The sequence below is a fragment of the Trachinotus anak genome, unplaced genomic scaffold, assembly GCF_046630095.1.
Source record: "Trachinotus anak isolate AG129_WGS33_773 ecotype Australia unplaced genomic scaffold, CSIRO_AGI_Tana_v1 ptg000030c, whole genome shotgun sequence".
Taxonomy (NCBI): domain Eukaryota; kingdom Metazoa; phylum Chordata; class Actinopteri; order Carangiformes; family Carangidae; genus Trachinotus; species Trachinotus anak.
Window position 1 is genome coordinate 557,207 of NW_027273881.1, and position 13,842 is coordinate 571,048.

The window sequence follows — 13,842 nt, forward strand, 5'->3', positions numbered from 1 at the left end:
ACGTATATATCCTCCTTCCAACTTCCCTATTTCCTGTATAAACTGCCGTTTCAGTTCCTGTAATCCTTGGGGCACAGCTTCATTTCTCCATGTAAGGGTAATGTCAGGAATATTTTTCACTCCTTTCTTCTCTTTGCTCGTGTTGTAAACTGACAAACAACTGACGGGAAACATCAGACTCCAGGAGTCAGGAGTAGGTTCATCATGTCATATGACTGACAGGCATCAGCTTGAGTGATCATTGCAAGCTGACAGAGCAGGGGGAAGTAGAACTAAAACTAACTTCCCTGACTGAACATAACAGGATCACTTTAAAATCTTCCTTAAAATAACATGATGATTACTGAATGTTGTATTATTTGAGCTTTGAGGTGAAATAAATTCAGTGGGGGTTGTTGTGTGTGAAATAATCAGCTGTAGCTTGTTTCATGAAGTCATTTTCTACAGGGACATTGTAGACAAAGAGACTGTCAGATGAAATCAGTGGATCTCAGTCCTGAAACAGTCGCCCATGCAGCGTGTGAGCTGGGCTGCTCTTCACGTCACTGCAGCTTCATGACTCCATCTAGTGGACTGATGGTAGAAGTACAGCAGCTGATGGCAGCTTCCTCCTCCTCACACTGCTGTCTGACTGCATTCCACTGACCCTGATATGAAACAGGGTTTCAGATTTCATGATGTGTGTTTCTCTCCACATGAAGGTAGAAAGTGTGTGTGAGCTGATGTGGATGTGAATCCAGCAGCATGGATCAGTGTGAGGACAGAGAGGAGGGAGCCCCTCCCTCTAAAACCACTCTGTGTGGGGACCATGAGAGCCAGACCAGAGCTCAGAGGTGAGATGAGGATCTCTAACTGTCCACGACTCTTCTCCATGTCAGAGCTCAGCACTCACATCACTGCACCATCATTATTCACACTTAGAGCTGTTTGTGTGCTGTGTTGAAGCCCAGAGCAGCAGCAGCAGGACACACCAGACTCTGCTGGACCTGGACTTAGACGTGGACCTGGATCTGGACCTGGATCCAGCTGTGGGTTGAAATTAGACAACTTCTCCCATGTTCAGTCTCTGCTGGAGGACATTCATAGTGTCGACCTAAGTTGTTCACATGAAAAGTGACAGAAATAATCTAAGTGGAGAGAGAAGTTCAAACCCCGCCTACTTACTAACCTGCACACAGCCGACCAATCACTGAGGGAGGTGGGTGTTTCAGACACTGTTTGACCACCTGACAAACACCTCTGATGGAGTGAACTGATCCTTTAAGATGCTCCTGATTAGTTTTTCAAGGGACAAACGCTGGGACTGCTTGGATCTGCTGATAAGACTATAACAAGTTCTTATAGTACATCCATCGCTCTCATTGCCCAAAGGCAGGATGGGAGTGACACTACTGCGCAGTCTCTATGGGCCACATAACGCGGAAGTAACCCGGAAGCCATTTTTAGATCCGGTTTGCTGTTCTTGTAACACATCCATGGTATTTATACATCCATGGTTTTCCACCCACTGCCCCCCCCCACACAAGCCTCCCTGGGCTCCTCCTGGTTGAAGTTTAGTTTCTCTTCTAACGAACACTGAGACACGGATTATTTTCTCCACCTGAAGGTGATGTGAGGAGCTTTTTTAATGTTTGAGTCGTTAGCACCTGTAATGACCTGAGTTCCAGCAGAAACAGTGGAAGTTATCGTGTTATTATGACTCAGTAACAGTAAAGTCTGGAGCAGCTTTAACTCTGTCCGCCATGTCGGGCCCATGTTCCCGGTAGAAGCGGTGGAATAAGAGCAGAAGCAGAGAGGTTTGATGGTCAGCAGTGAAACACAGAGTCGTTATCACTGTGTTGCTCCACATGCTGATGACTGAAGGCAACTGTCATGGCTGAATCAGCCTGTGGAGGAGGCGGACACGCCCCGCTGCTCTCACGCTGTCCGAGCCCACTAAAGGCGGCCTGAGCTCGGCCGGACAGCCGCTGGAGAACAGCTGCATGTGACGTTTACTCTTCAGGGCTGATGTGGTTAAAGACGAACCACATCATGTTTGTCCTTTGACTATAGGACTCAGTGATTCAGCTGAAGAAATGAATGAGAGGAGGAGCAGCTGGACCCTGTCTCTGTTTCCCTGGTAACTCATGTCTGTGGTTAGAGTCACTGAAGGAAACTTTGGAGGCAGTTATTAGGAATTTACACACACATTAACATTCAGTATTATTAATTATTAAGTATTATGAAAAAATAAGTAACTCAGAGTTGAACCAGTTATTTGAAATGCAGCTGATAACATAAAATGACTTTGTCTGGAACAGAAACTTTCCTTTGACAGGGCTCAGTCAGTGGAAATGGAGTCCTCCACTTCCTGTTTCAAGAGCTGGAGCTGATGGGGAAAAACACTTGATAACTGGTGGTGTTCTGGTCTGACTCAGAGACAAGCATTTGAAATGATTCATGTCAGTATATTGACATAATCCAGAATTTTTCTTTCATGAGAATAAAAAAACAAGGCCCAGAACCATAAAACCATATGACAGGTTTGACTCTTCTTTTGCAAAGAAATACTGTTTGTTAAATAAGATCACACATGAGCTCGACGTCTAAAAGCTGTAAAAATACATTTAGGTGAGATGCCTAAACACCCAATTCAACTGAGAATCACCAAACCAGGTGAGTGAACTGAGCTGTACCTGTTAAATCACTTTTAAACCCACACACCACAAACTTGTTGTGAAGTGTCTCAGCTGTTCTCTCATCAAACCCACAGCCGACGCTGCGACGTCTGAGGAGCAGGATGAAGACTGAGTCTCAGTCTCTGTCTGCTGTCGGCCGTCACTGCTGTGAGTCAGACCGATGTGGGACTTGAATTTGTCCTGGATGAAGTTGGAGAGCAGGTGGCTGCAGTTGGCTCAGTTTAATCTCACAGATCTGTAAGATTCATTGATAATTGTTTACCAGGTCGACAGTCACTGATCACAAAGGTTTTTTACTGATCTGTTGATGCATTTTACAATCTTTCATCCCTTCAACATCAACATCAGCTCAGTGCAGCAAACAAACATATCAGAGCATGTAATATGATCATCTGAGATTTTTATTCTTGGTTAAAGAGTGTGTTATTGAGCTGTAAAAATCCTCTGATTCTACCAGGGAGAAAAGATGGAGGCGTCTGTGAAGGAGCAGCTGCTGGAAGCTTTGCAGGATTTGGGAGCTAAAGAACTGGAACTCTTCCAGTGGTACCTGCAGGATGCTGAGTTACCCGATGGTTTCCCTGCCATCAAAAGATGCTATCTGGAGGATGCAAGCAGACCGCAAACAGTGAATTTGATGGTCAACATGTACACTACTCAACATGCTATGCATGTGGCAAAGTGGATTTTAAAGAAGATCAAAGGCAATGAAGGTCAGTCCCAGGAAAAGAAAAACATGATATACATGTCCCATTATGGATAAACAACAGTATCCAATAGATTTACAAACACCTGAAATGTATTCAAAGCTTAAGCTGTTTAATTTCTGGATGTCAGAACATATTTTATTTTTAAGCAATGCAGGTATAATGAAAATGGACAATGCATATTTTTTACAAATAACTATTTATCATATAAAATCACTGTCCCCCAACAGGAAAACAGTCACAAGTTGGGCCTCAAGATTCGTCAGCCCGTGCAGCTTCTACAGCAGGTAGCGTTCAACAGGTTTTCTGGTGGCTTGTCAGTAAGGCACAAACATTTCAGGTGCAGCTTGGATTTTACCATGAAAAGTTAACTCCATGTGCGTTAACCAGCTTTCAGTTGTTGGACTGTCATGTTGAGCTTCCAGGAAATTCACTTTTGTTTTCATTGTGATTTCTTCCCCAGAATCAGCCACGTTAAATACAATGGACTGGCCACATAAACTAGGCCTGACTTATCATATAATACTGTCACATTCACACAGCAAATAGTTGATAATGTTCGGCAGTATTTACCCCAGACGAACAGTTCTTCATGTCCTCTGCAACATTATCATGTAAAGACACATGTCCTAATATCTTAGTATGAAAGAAAAAACTGCACTGTTAAAGAAAAGTATATGCAAAAATAATGAAAATTTATGGTAAATTATTTTTAAATGCAGAAATTAACAAAAATTCATGAGTCAACTTTGAGTTTGTTGATATTTTTGCTGAAATGTACTCTACTGCATCTTTTGTTTTTAACAGGGTACTCAGTTTCATCTTCTATGTTGTTAAAGTCTTTGATATGACCCCCTTGACATTTCATATGGATAAATTATGGATAAACTTATTACAAAAATATGACATTTACTTGCCAGTAATGTTGGCAAGTAATGGAAATGGCAGCTATTTAATTTTTGAGTTGCTAATGTGTTTTAACAAAGGAGTAATACCCAAGGAGGATATGTGCCAATTTAGTATGTAATTTGAAAGATTTCTCTAAAATATGCAGTATCTGCTGTGCTATTAAATGTTTTCCTATTATCTGTTGTTCATTCAGTGGCTCTTAACAAATGCCAGCCCAAACTCAAATCTAAGATGAAAAGGAAGTTCCAGTGTGTGTTTGAGGGAATTGCTAAAGCAGGAAATCCAACCCTTCTGAATAAGATCTACACAGAGCTCTACATCACAGAGGGAGGGGCTGGAGAGGTCAATGATGAACATGAGGTCAGGCAGATTGAAACAGCATCCAGGAAACCAGCCAGACCAGAAACAACCATCAGACAAGAAGACATCTTTAAACCCCCACCTGGAAGGGACGAACCAGTCAGAAGAGTGATGACAAAGGGAGTGGCTGGCATTGGGAAAACAGTCTTAACACAGAAGTTCACTCTGGACTGGGCTGAAGACAAAGCCAACCAGGACATACAGTTCACATTTCTATTCACTTTCAGAGAGCTGAATGTGCTGAAAGAGAAAAAGTTCAGCTTGGTGGAACTTGTTCATCACTTCTTCACTCAAACCAAAGAAGCAGGAATCTGCAGGTTTGATCAGTTCCAGGTTGTGTTCATCTTTGACGGTCTGGATGAGTGTCGACCTCCTCTGGACTTCCACAACACTGAGATCCTGACTGATGTCACAGAGTCCACCTCAGTGAACGTGCTGCTGACAAACCTCATCAGGGGGAACCTGCTTCCCTCTGCTCGCCTCTGGATAACCACACGACCTGCAGCAGCCAATTAGATCCCTCCTGAGTGTGTTGACATGATGACAGAGGTCAGAGGGTTCACTGACCCACAGAAGGAGGAGTACTTCAGGAAGAGGTTCAGAGATGAGGAGCAGGCCAGCAGGATCATCTCCCACATCAAGACGTCACGAAGCCTCCACATCATGTGCCACATCCCAGTCTTCTGCTGGATCACTGCTACAGTTCTGGAGGATGTGTTGAAGACCAGAGAGGGAGGAGAGCTGCCCAACACCCTGACTCAGATGTACATCCACTTCCTGGTGGTTCAGTCCAAACTGAAGAATATCAAGTATCATGGACGAGCTGCAACAGATCCACACTGGAGTCCAGAGACCAGGAAGATGATCGAATCTCTGCGAAAACTGGCTTTTGAGCAGCTGCAGAAAGGAAACCTGATCTTCTATGAATCAGACCTGACAGAGTGTGGCATCAATATCACAGCAGCCTCAGTGTACTCAGGAGTGTTCACACAAATCTTTAAAGAGGAGAGTGGGCTGTACCAGGACAAGGTGTTCTGCTTCGTCCATCTGAGTGTTCAGGAGTTTCTGGCTGCTCTTCATGTCCACATGACCTTCATCAACTCTGGAGTCAATTTGATGTCAGAGGAACAACCAACATCCCTGTGGTTTAAACTGTTCAGAGACAAATCCAAACTCTTCTACCAGAGTGCTGTGGACAAGGCCTTACAGAGTCCAAATGGACACTTGGACTTGTTCCTCCGCTTCCTCCTGGGTCTTTCACTGCAGACCAATCAGACTCTCTAAAGAGGCCTACTGACACTGACAGGAAGTGGCTCAAAAATAATTCAGAAAATAGTTCATTACATCAAGAAGACAATCAAAAAGACTCCCTCTTTAGAGAAAAGCATCAACCTGTTCCACTGTCTGAATGAACTGAATGATGGCTCTCTAGTGGAGCAGATCCAACAGTCCCTGAGATCAGGACGTATCTCCACAGATAAACTGTCTCCTGCTCAGTGGTCAGCTCTGGTCTTCATCTTACTGTCATCACAAAAAGATCTGGATGTGTTTGACCTGAAGAAATACTCTGCTTCAGAGGAAGCTCTTCTGAGGCTGCTGCCAGTGGTCAAAGCCTCTAACAAAGCTCTGTAAGTGTATAGATTGTCAGATTTATTCATCGTTATATAAAGAGACTCATATCTTTTCAACTGCAGAGGAAATAAATTCCTCTCTTCTTTAATTCCTTGTTATCATCTCTTCAGCCTGAGTGGCTGTGAGCTCTCAGAGAGAAGCTGTGAAGCTCTGTCCTCAGTCCTCAGCTCCCGGTCCTCTAGTCTGAGAGAGCTGGACCTGAGTAACAACAGCCTGCAGGATCCAGGGGTGGAGTCACTGTCTGCTGGACTGGAGAGTCCACACTGTAGACTGGAAACTCTCAGGTCAGACCTTGTTTTAAATGACTGTAAGCATTTCTCAAGTCCAGCAATGCTGACATTAGAGAGTCCATACAGTTTATTTAAGTTCCAGAGTTGAAGGCCAACACAGCTGAAGGCTCCAAACCCCATGGTAGTCAGATAAGCAGGAGATACACTGAGATTAATAGGAGAGGAAGATCCAAGAGTAGGGGCAGGTGTGCAGATATGGAGTAGATGAGACACATAAGGAGGTGCCAGGTTGTTGCAAGGTTACTTGAAGCAGAATCTTGAAATTAATATGGTGTTTGACAGGGAGCCAAAGCAATTGCTGGAAGACAGGTGTAATATGTGAAGTTTATGGAGGAGTTTGCGAGGAAGACCAGAGAGGATAGATTCACAATAATCAATGCAGGTTGTGACTAATGAGCACACAACACTTAGCAGTGACCAGTGTAAGCAATTGATATTTTGTATATGGAAAGATGCAGCCTGGGTGATGTTATTGACATGGGCTTAGAAGTGCAAGGTGTAACTTTTTAACTGGGATGCAGGAGGAACTGTGACATTGTCAATAACTAGAGATAAACTGTCAAGTTTGGCTAAGGTAGTTTTGGTACTAACGAGGAGAACCTCAGTTGTATCACTGCTGAGTTTCAGAAAGTTAGAGGACAACCAGGAGATCATTTCCAGTAGACAATCAGAGAGGGAAGATGGTGGAAGGGTGGACTTTGGATGAGAAGACTTGAACAGCTGGGTGTCATCAGCATAACAGAGGAACTGAATATTACATTTCCTAAAAAATGTGTCCAAGAGGCAGAAGGTGGATGATAAATAGGTGGGAGCCTTATGTCAGAGCTAAGAACTGGGCAAGCTTATGATCAAAAATTGTCTAACCAAACAAACTGAGTGTGACCAGATAGATATGATTTAAACCAGGTGAGAGGGATGCTAATGATGCTAATGGCTGCTAATTTCTCTTGGAGAGGAGCGATAAGAGATTGTGTCAAAGGCTGAGCTCAAATCAAGGCGCACAAGTATGGTTAACCCCAGAATCAGCTGCCATTAACAGGTCTTTGGTGATTTTGATCATGGCTGTCTCAAACTGACTTTTCCTGAACTTACTTCTAATCTAATGCTACGCAATACAAATAAACATTCAAAGGCCATGAAACTATAAAATGCTAATCAAATAACTGCCATAATGTTAACCCAATAAAATAATGTAAGGTTTTAAAGTCCATTCTTTAATTCGTAGTGTTTCTCTTTGTTCTCATCGTGGTTTGAAGGAAAGAGCTCTGCAGACCACAAGGGTGGGGTTATATAACATCTTGGGTGTGGTCAATAGGATGACAGGTGATTTCAGGTAAGGCGAGGTATTAAACTTGTGATTGAACAATTACATTAACCCATGTTTTAGCTTCTCCTCTCAAGATAAACCCAGGCGGTAAACAGGATTTTAAGTGAATCAGCTTCCAAATGATCAGCTGCTCTGCATTTGCTGTTAGTTTGCTTCAAGCTGTAGAGCAAACTGAGATTTTTGTTCCTTTTAACACTTACATGTCCTCATGTTCATTTTTTCATTGTCAGTCTGCGCGCCTGTGAGCTCTCAGAGAGAAGCTGTGAAGCTCTGTCCTCAGTCCTCAGCTCCCGGTCCTCTAGTCTGAGAGAGCTGGACCTGAGTAAGAACAACCTGCAGGATTCAGGGGTGGAGTCACTGTCTGCTGCACTGAGGAGGTCACACTGTTCACTGGAAACTCTCAGGTCAGATGAAGTTACTGTTTGTTTGAAATGACTGGAAATATCGAGTATATCAAGTCCAACACTGTTGACATCAGGGAGGGCCGTACACTTTAAACAGCTTCTCTAATGATTTTTCACATTTTTAAATGTTTCAGTCCATTTGTCATCTTCAACTTTATATTCTGTAGAGCACACATATATGAACTCTGGTTCAGTTATATAAATTCATTGATGATGATTTGTGATGTGGTTTGGATAATTACATGTCAGTGTTAATGACGCCAGTGAAAGCTAAATCATTCACTGACAACCTTTTTTTTCAGGACTACAACTAAATAATAGGTAATGAGAACTATGACAAAACATGTTGTATGTTTTATCAACCAATAAAAAGTAATAACTTGAAAGACAAATGGACAAATGAACTAATTAATAATACTAATGCCACTGGTTCATAATAATAATTTGCACTGTTTTATTTGATGACCTTTATCTGTGGAATCACTGTAGTTTCTGCCTCTGTCAGTAATTTTCTCTGACGTTCTCTGAAGAAACACATTTCTGGACTGAATCTAAAGTCGACTGAGAAACTTCATACATAATTACTACATCCTTAAGAGATGTGGATGTAATGTCAGCGTCACTGTCAATTGGATGTCTTTGAATGTTGCTGTCAGGAGGAATAAGTGAATTCAAGATTAATGTCTGTCGTTCAGCCTCAGCTCAACCTCTCTTAGACTAAACTCCTACTCATCATGGCCACTTTCTCCATCACAATGTCAATATCAAAATCACCTCTTCAACTGACCCCAACCATGAAACCTGGGCGTCATGTTTGAAGAGCAGCTCTCCTCCTCTGACCATGTTGCTTCTGTCTTGTGGTCGTGCTGCTTCGCTCTATACAACATTACCGGCCTGACCTGCCTCAGTATCGCACCCAGCTCTGGGCCCAGGACGTGATTATCTCCACCATGACTCCTGCAGATGCTCCCCTGGTGGACCTCCCTGTATTTATATAGCACTTGTACCAAAGGCACTTTACATGTTGCCTCTCATTCATCTATTCAAACTCACTGATGGCAGGGACCTACTTATGCAAGGAACCAGTGAGGTCAGGTTTTTGCCCAAGGACACTTCATGTGGACAGGGGCAGATCTGTGATCCACAGAAAAAATATCTGTTTAATATTCTGCCCAGTTTTGAAATGCAGTGCTGTTAGTTTGTTGGGAACTGTGAAGCAAACTGAGGTTTTTGTTCCTTTTAACACAGATATTGTTTGTCCTCTTCTTCATTATTGTCTCTTCAGCCTGAGTGGCTGTGAGCTCTCAGAGAGAAGCTGTGAAGCTCTGTCCTCAGTCCTCAGCTCCCAGTCCTCTAGTCTGAGAGAACTGGACCTGAGTAACAACAACCTGCAGGATTCAGGAGTGAGGCTGCTGTCTGCTGCCGCCGCAAGTCCACAGTGTTCACTGGAAATTCTCAGGTCAGGATTCATCAACCTGTTTAACTGATGACCATGTAAAACCTGATTTGCATTAGCGAATATTCATCCAAACTGTGTAGGATTTTGTTAAACAGTCATTTCTAGACTCTGAAAATTACTTTATGTGGAGTCTGTGGAGATTTTTCATCTATTTCTATATTGTTATTATCATTATTATTATTATTATTATTATTATTGTTCACCTACTGATGGTCTAGATGTTTTCCTAAATGTAGTTGTAAGTAGTCGTTCACATGTATTTAACCTCAGTGGGACAGGCGCTGCAATACAAAGAAAGAGTACCTGCACACTAAATTCACAGCTCCCCTTTGTTAGCAGAGGTTTGAGCAGCAGGTCGTTACTGTTGAACTCATTTGCTCACAGTAACCAAGGAGTCTCACAGTCTTCATTTTGATAAGATACGGAAGAAGAATTTCCAGCAGTTTGAGCCTCCTGCTGTTTGATCCTCTCCAACATGTGTTTCTGACTGTCTCTTGTTTAGTCTCTTCCCTGACATGTGAACATCTGTCAGATTTATTCTTCTAACATATCACAGACTGTGAAACTGTGAAAGACTCTAAACTCAACATACAGGAAGGAAGCTTTAAGGATTGTGTGTCTTCACAAATGATGAAATATTTTCTCTGTATAATGACAAGATAAAGACTCCACTACTTTTCTCTCTGTGGTGACTGTACATCCATACATACAAGCCTACATCTGAAGAGAGTAATACAACCATCTGTCTTTAAAAGCAGTGTAATGTCTATGTTTGCATGCTGAATGTGAATGTGCCCCCTCCCTCTTTCAGGGTGCCTGGTGGAGTCCAATGGTTGAGACGAGGTCTGAGGAAGTGTAAGTGTGTTTTTCATTTGATTCCATGAAAACGAAACAAGACTCAGTCACAACAGATCAATATCTCCACCTGTGTTGCGTCTCGTTGTCTCCATCAGATTCCTGTGAACTCACAATCGACACAAACACAGTGAACACAAAGCTCCAACTGTCTGACGACAACAGGAAGGTGACACATGTGGAGGAGCATCAGTCGTATCCTGATCATCCAGACAGATTTGACCACTGGGCTCAGCTGCTGTGTGGAACTGGTCTGACTGGTCGCTGTTACTAGGAGGTGGAGTGGAGTGGAAGGGTTTATATATCAGTGAGTTACAGAGGAATCAGAAGAAGAGGAAACAGAAAAGACTGTGTGTTTGGAGAGAACCATCAGTCCTGGAGACTGTACTGCTCTGATCAAGTTCACTCTGTCTGTCACAATAAGAGAGAAACATCTATCTCCTTCTCCGTCTCCTCCTCCTCTGTCCCCAACAGACAGAGGAGAGTAGCAGTGTATGTGGACTGTCCTGCTGGCTCTCTGTCCTTCTACAGAGTCTCCTCTGACTCACTGATCCACCTCCACACCTTCAACACCACCTTCACTCAGCCTCTGTGTCCTGGGTTTGGGTTCTGGTCGTCTGGCTCCTCAGTGTCTCTGTGTTCAGTGTAGTAGAGAGAGTCTCCTCCTGTTAGAGAAACTCTCTCACTGTTGAACAGAGAGTTCAGTCTGTACATGTCTCTTTCACTCACTAACATGTTTTCAGATTAATGTACATGTTACAAATATTACAGGAAATATCTATATTTAATAATCTGTCATTTGTTTATCCTTTCACAATAAAAGTATCACTGTGAATGTTTGGTCTCTCTGTGAATCTCAGGTCTACTCAACTGATTCAGTTCAAACTGAAATTCTGTCAGTTTGTTTGAAGGTCTGAGAAAAGACCTGGTTCTGAGGCTCTTGGTGTTGAACATTTATGTCCAGAGGGAAGAATGAAAAGTTCTAAGACATTAGGTTTTACAGTGACTTTGTCAAAAACAGCTTGAAGTGTACCTCTTGGTCTTTTATTTTGAAAGCACGTCTATAGACCTTTGGAAACATCCCTTGCAGCTTTATTGCAACTACAGTTGCGTGTCAATACTGCAACCGAGCTGGTGGCAGTAGTACACCTGAAGGATGTCAGTGGCCTGGAGAAGGGTCCGGCTGCAGCCTGCAGACCAGGGGGCGTGGGCATGATCAGGGCATGATGTGACAATCCAGTTACACCCCCCCAAACCATGACTTAGCGATCCAGTTACACACCCAAACCCACAGTAGGCCAATAGCAGTCATAATGCTCCCGCTCACGGAACACCCCCTCATACAAACATGGGGTGGCTGCAGCTGAGGAGAAAAAGCCTGAAGGTCGGTGGTTCGATCCCCGGCTCCCCCGGTCCTCATCTCAAATTGGGAGCGTAGGTCTTTTACTTTCATTGATCTGATATATCATAGTTATTGTTATTATAATACTAATAATATACTTATAGTACACATTTTTGTGTATGTGGACCACTGATCATAAAAAAAAATCACATGAACTGATTAGTTTATTTTCAGCCTTCAGTTATATTTAATGTACAAACCAGGCAGAAGATGGTGGGAACTTACATTATATACACACTCCTGACTCTCCCAGCTGGTCTGAGAGCATCTGGGAATGTAGGAGGAGCTTATCTGGGCTGCTCTGGTTGCCCTTTTCCCACCATGAATCTAATCAGGCTGAGTGACTAGAAAAAGGAAGGATGGTTCTTATTATCCATCTTAATTATGACTATATAAACAATTTCCTTCATTGATCCAGGTTAACTTCTCATCAAATAGTACACCTAGAAATCTAATTATTCTGACTCTCTATAATTTCAGTGATACTGTTTTATGACGCCTGGCAAAACATATCACTTGTGTCTTTGCCACAGATACTGTTACTTGAAGCCCCACTCATTTGCCCACTGTTCCACATCCCAACTGTGTTCTATGTTTTAATATGAATGTATCATTCACAACTCTCTATCTTGGGAATATGCCAGATGGGTTGAGTAAAGCTGATTTGTACCTACTTAGGGTCTTGCTGGCTGCAAGTAAAAAGGCCATCACAAAATGTTGGCTCCAGAAAAATGCCCCCACTACCGATTCTTTTGTTAATATTGTAAAACAACTACATGTATTAGAGCAAATGATTTACTCAGTCAGACTCCAAAAAGATCTAGGGGAAAAACGATGGCAGAAATGGCAAGCCTATTTGGCTAATGAGTGAGACTGTATGCATGTCCTGGGTATGATACTTTGTCTTTTGGATTTGTTGATCACCCGCGGACCTTGGATATGGGTAATTGTTCAATGTTTGATATTTGTCCTTTTGTTTTTACCTTCCTGTACTAAAACATGAAAATGATCTATAAATAAAGAGTTTAAAAAAAAAGTATCATTAATCATGATGTTAAATAATATCAGACTACAAACACTTCCCTGCAGGGTTCCATTTTCAACCTGATATACTCTTGAGTATTCTGTTCCCACCCTTATTTCTATTGTTCTCTCACGGAGGAAGTCCAGCACCCAGTTGTACAACCTGCCACCCACCCCTAATCTACTCAGTTCACTTAGTAAACCTTCCTTCCACAACATATCATAGGCTCTTTCTAATACAGCAACTACTATCTCCTTATTTGTTTGGGCTTTTCTCATTTCTGACTCCGAGCGTAGCACAGAGTCCATGGTGTTTCTCTCTTTCTGAAACCCACTTTGGAAGGGAGAGAACAAGTCTTTACTTTCTAGAAAGTACAGTAGCCTCCCTTACCATCCGTTCCATAGTGTTTCCCAACTGTGTTGTAAGAGCTATTGGTCTATAGTTTGAGGGATCTGATGAGTCTTTGCCAGGTTTTACAATGGGTACAATGACTGACTGTTTCCATGCAACTGGAATTTTCCCAATGTCCCACAGTGTATTGAACAATTGTAATACAACCATCAGTGCACTGTCGTCCATATGATCCAGAATGCTGTGACAAATGCCATCTTTCCCTGGTGGTGACTGCCGTGTTGGAGATGGCCCTTTTCAATTCAAAGCAACTAAAAGGAAAGTCTAAACTATCTCCTGTTGCAGGTTTCCTAATATTAATACCTGTGTTTAGTGCCAGAATGTGATCTCTACACTGTCTAGCATTTTCTGATTTTAACTAAAGTCTCTGCCAAAATCTCTGCCTTT

At 42.6% G+C, this 13,842-nt stretch overlaps 3 protein-coding genes and 1 pseudogene across 6 annotated transcripts in view; all 4 read left to right on the forward strand.

Moving 5' to 3' along the window:
• Positions 1–13,842, forward strand: part of LOC139612045 (NACHT, LRR and PYD domains-containing protein 12-like) — a 606,901-nt gene that overhangs the window by 549,238 nt on the left and 43,821 nt on the right. The window lies entirely within an intron of this gene.
• The window catches only part of LOC139612057 (protein NLRC3-like), a 129,758-nt gene that overhangs the window by 78,158 nt on the left and 37,758 nt on the right, over positions 1–13,842 (forward strand). The gene's annotated exons all lie outside the window — the stretch shown is intronic.
• Positions 1–13,842, forward strand: part of LOC139612061 (protein NLRC3-like) — a 127,427-nt gene that overhangs the window by 75,619 nt on the left and 37,966 nt on the right. The gene's annotated exons all lie outside the window — the stretch shown is intronic.
• Positions 1,566–11,463, forward strand: LOC139612060 (NLR family CARD domain-containing protein 3-like; annotated as a pseudogene).